We start from the raw sequence: 5315 nt of genomic DNA, 5'->3' as shown, positions 1-5315 counted from the left end.
CGCAAAAAAAAGCATGAGACTGACCTTGCTTCACCAGTTTCTGATTTTGTTGTCAAAGTGCTTGATATTATTTAAGTAGGAACAGGAGGACAAAGTTTCAATTAGTATTATAAACCATGGTGGTAAAGCTTAAGCAGTTTTCAAAGATCACCAAGATCCTGAAATAAAATACCAACTTTGAAATCAATCTGGTCTGCTCCTTTTTATAGCACACACACATATATATAGCCCTGAAACTGCAGCATGAGATTTCTCTACAGCTATTTTGGTTGAGGTGTTTTCCATTCATTTTAAAAGGGTTAATACCATAGTGGAGGAAAGAACTTCAGAATAGCATGCTAAGCATTTGTACATTAATATCACATTGCATCATTTCAGGGTCATGCCATGTGTTTTGCTGAGATCAATTATATTCTATTTGTTTCTGGTGGAATTGCAAATATTTCTCTTCACATTTCATTGAAGTCAAGTACTGCCACATAAGAATATAAAACCAACTTTGATGCACAAAAGATATTAAGATAAAAAAAAGCATCGATTTGTGGTTTATGAATGAGTAAAGTTGAAAGTCAGAAATCAACTAACCAGATTTTCTTTATTCATTAATTCCAACATTATGGAAAGCAATTTTCACTAACTTTCTTACTTTCTACATCAACAATGTGTTAGACAGATTAACATATTGTATTAAAATAAATTGTGCACCTTTCCTTCCTAATATCCTGTGGACTTGATTTCAAACACTGCTCAACATTGATGGCCATCACTCTACCTCCCACCCAAAGCTTCCAAAAAATGGTGGAGCCTTATTAACATATTTAAATCTGTCTTATAGTTAGGATCCCTATCTTATTGTATGATTCTACTGGGCAGATAGGCTGCTTCAATAAATGGTATTAATGTACAAATGCTGAGCAAGTTATTCTGAAATCCCTCTCTCCACTATTTTGGAGATGGTATTAACACATTACAGAATTATTACAGTGCAAAAAGAAGATGTTCAGCCCATCATTTCTGCTCTAGCTCTCTAAATAAGCATTATCACTTAATTTTAGATTAAACGTCTGTATCCAATATTTTTTCCGGAGCTGATAGGAACCATTGGGTATTCTGCTGTCACATTCCAACTGGTGATTTCTGTTAAAGTTGCTACCTTGCTGATATTCTTCACGTGAGACCCAATCCCATTCAGTTAACCCATGGAATCTGACTCCTGAGATTGGTTCAAGTGCTAACAACACCAGTCAGGATCCATCGATCACCAAAAGATGGCAGAGTCTTGTGCAACTTTTTGTTGTTTTGAATATACAATGAAATTACATCATTCATGTTAAATGGCACCATCATATCACTTATAAAGTCATAGAGTTGTAGAACATTGAAATGAGCCCTTTGATCCAACCAGTCCATGTTTCCTGTTGATGTACTGATCCAAATCTTTTCTAAATGTGGTAATTTTACCTGCCTCCACTCTATCCTCAGGAAGGTCCGCATGTTAACCACCTGCTGTGTAAAAAAATTACCGCTTGTCTTTTTAAAATCTCTCTTCTCATCCATTAAAAATATGAAAAATCCCCCATCCTAGGGAAAAGACAACTACCATTAACTCTATCTATACCCCTCATTATTTTATAAACTTCTATAAAGTCGCCTCTTAACCTCCTACTCTGCAGTGAAAAAAGTCCCAGCCAATCCAGCCTTTCTTTATACCCCAAACCTTCCATACTCAGCAACATCCTGGTAAATCTCTTCTGAACCCTTTCCAGCTTAATAATATCCTTCCTAAAACTGGGCTACCGGAACTGGACACAGTATTCCAGAAGAGGTGTCACTAATGTCCTGTACGCAAAGGACTGAGCAATGAAGGCAAGTGTGCCAAATGCATTTTTGACCAACCTGCTGATATTGTCTCGTGTCCCTATAAATAAACATGGTAAATGATTTCTCAATTTTCCAGATGAAGTAAAAAGTACATTATCTGTTCTAATTAAGGAAACATTAACTCTTCAACTCCAGAAATCTGAAGAAGTGTCATATTGGACTCAAAAAGTTAACTCTGTTTCTCTCTCCACAGATGCTGTCGGACCTGCTAAGTTTCTCCAGCACTTTTTCAGTTCTGATCTCCTTGATGCATTCATTGAAGAATTTATGTACAATTTACAGAATTGCCCTGGTCTGTAAGTGACAGACTGGGATATTGGGGATTGGTAGTACATTGGAGAACTACAAGTGACTGATCCCCACTGTAGGTTCTGCTGCTGCTGAGGCTATTCCCAGCTGAGGCAAAGAGACAGCTCACAAGCCTGGTTGGATAGTTGCTTTAAAGAGGTGGGTAGATCATAGAATCCCCTACAGTGTGGAAACAGGCCCTTCAACCCAACAAATCCATACTGACACTCTGAGGAACATCCCCCTACCCTGTCCCTGTAACCCTGCATTTCCCATGGCTAACACACCTAGTCTACACATCCCTGAACACTATGAGCAATTTAGCATGGCCAATCCACCTAACTTGCACATCTTTGGACTGGGGAAGGAAACTTGAGCGCCCGGTGGAAACCCACGCAGACATGGGGAGGATGTGCAAAGTCCACACAGACATTTGTCTGACGGTGGAATCGAACCCGAGTCCCTGGTGCTCTGAGCCACGGTGCTGCCCTTGATGTGCACAGCTAGAAGCCAAACTGAGTGTCTAATAATGGACACTGGCATTTTGCTGAAGAGGTAGTGATCCCTGGATTGTGGAAAGGCTACCTGTTTTTGGCAGTCAAGAGCTGGTGTTAGTCTTCAAAGTCCAGACAGGGGACATTGGCAGGGAAAAAGCACCTGCAGCTCCATTGAACTTCATTGAGTTGTTTCCCATGTGGTCTTCCTTGCCCTGATTTTTCTTGTATTTAACGTATTTACCTTGATCTCCCTTCCTTCAGAAGCAACAGTGCCCTCTACTCCCTGCAGTATTTTTAGGGTTTCAGAGCCACCAGCCCCTTACTTAAGAAGTAGGAGCTTGCATGCTGTCCTAAGATAGATGCTAGACCTGCAATTGATCAGTTAGAAGGCTGTCTGAAGTGAAATGATTGATCCAGTGCCATTGGTGTCAAGTGCTATCCCTTGACCCACTTTCATTCTGACGCCAGGACCTGAAAGTCTGGGATAAAGTTCAGGGCAATGAGTTAGCCATAAAATATTCATTGTTTTAAAGACTTATAACTGTATAAGCCAACCACTGAAATCCTCAAAACATTAGACTTTGAGGTGCAGCTGAATTTGTCAATATATCTAGGGAGGATGTATTTGGTAAAGGCAGATTTATCTCAATTGAGGGAACTTGCTCGTTTACAACTGTTTGCATCAAATTTCCAAGGAGATATGCATAAACAACAATCTCTGTCTTCCATCAGGATATGGTGGAGACAGGGTCATTGAATATCTTTAATGCGAAGAAAGCTAGTGTCTTGTTAGGCAAGGAGAACAAAGGCTTTTTTGGGGTAGATGTAAATGTGTAATTTGAAACACAAATAGATCAGCCATGATTTTATGAATAGCAGAGCAGGCTCAAGAGACTGAATGGCCTATTTTTGCTGCTAATTTGTGTGTCCGTATGCCCATCATCCCCAGTGAGAAAATGCTGCCCTTATCTGACAACACAGTGTAGATATTTTCCTGGTGACAGTCCGTTTTTTTGTGAGTGAAATCTGGATTTGTCTGCACTAAGCTGCTTTGGCATTTATCAAATTGCAGTCAGTGGTCGCTGATGGGACTGCAGCTAATTCCTTACGAAAAATGTCCTGGAACCTTGACGAGTGAGGTTAGAGGGTAGGTTTGTTGTAACCCTGGTGGAAATAGTGTGGTGTAAAACAAGATCAACAATTCCATGAATCATCACAAAAGTGTGTAATAATATCAATCTAATCTCTAGGATAGTTAATGCCTGACTGTGACGACTATCTAAGATAAACTAATCTCACACGAGGTCAAAAACTTATTTATTATAACAAACATCCTCTCGCATGTAACAAAAATTAATGATTAATTACGAACGCAAACTTAAACTACACCGCATTTAAATCCAAAATACACACATTCATTCACACAAAGAATGGATAAAACAGCCTGTTAACAAACATGAGAGGAAAATAGTGGCCAAGTCTGAAGGTCAAATTCCAATTGTAAAGGGGAAATGAAGTGGCATTTCTCTTGATTTTTTTTTCAATTTTTTTTTGATGACATCACATAGTTGTCAACTGCAGCAAGCCTCAATATTGTAACTGGTTGGTTGGATTTAGGTCTTGGCTGGAATTATAAGTTTTCTTTATTTTTACAAAGTATTTGAACATTGTTTCTTTTCCATTTATACGCAGGGAAAGTGGGAGAGAAGAGAGATACAGAAGAGGATCTATCTTGCTTACAGGTTTATGGAGGTCTGTGTTCTAATAACCTCTCCTGTCAGTTCAGTAACAAACTGTCATTTACAGCCAATCCAACTTCTGTGGTTGGAGAGTTAGTTTTTTTGCAAAGGTATCTGGCACTAGTGTGTTTCACATAAGTATGGATGTCCAGCTTCCAGCAAATCTATGTCATTTTATGTAGCCATTGAGTGACGACACAGTTCCACTTTTCCTTTGAGCTGTAACAAAAAAATTATTAATCTAAACTTCCATTTTCTGGTTTATGTTACAAATTATAATGTGTTTAGTCCTTACAGTTTCCCCACGACATGTCAGGCAAAGTACAGAGAGGGAGTTGCTGTGCAATGATCAGGTGGCTGAGAGGTACTGGAGCACATAAGCACAAGGATCACTTTTGGGGCTGATGTCCTCTGGGTAAACTGAACAGGGGGCCACTGTCTGAAACCCACAGCCAGCCTAGTAGGGTTTACCTGGTGACCTTGCAATTGCACATAGGCACCTCCTAAATGATGGTAAAATAGCAGCTGCTTAATTGGCCACACATTGGACACTTAAGGCCTGAGTTGGCTGAAGGGCAGGCAGATCACTGAACACACACCCCATGCTGGCAAAATTCATTGCTAGCAGCTACACAGCAGGCATTCAGTCCCCATATGCCAGCATATTCTGGTTAGGTTGGAGGAGGCGAGTGTGGACCTAAAATTCCTGCCATTTTGTTTCTGAGTTGCTGATACTGTAGAAAAATATTTTCCAGTGTCTTTAACAATCAACATTGCAATAAGCCTTTCACTTGCCCATTCATCATTCATAAAAATCAATACCTTTCCGTTTCATTTCACACAATTCTAATACATTCAACCTTCTGGTTTGCAATTCTCTCCTAATGTTTTCAAGTTTATTAGATGTGCT

Source organism: Stegostoma tigrinum, chromosome 13, assembly GCF_030684315.1.
Source record: "Stegostoma tigrinum isolate sSteTig4 chromosome 13, sSteTig4.hap1, whole genome shotgun sequence".
Classification (NCBI taxonomy): Eukaryota; Metazoa; Chordata; class Chondrichthyes; order Orectolobiformes; family Stegostomatidae; genus Stegostoma; species Stegostoma tigrinum.
Note: the sequence above shows the minus strand (reverse complement) of the source record.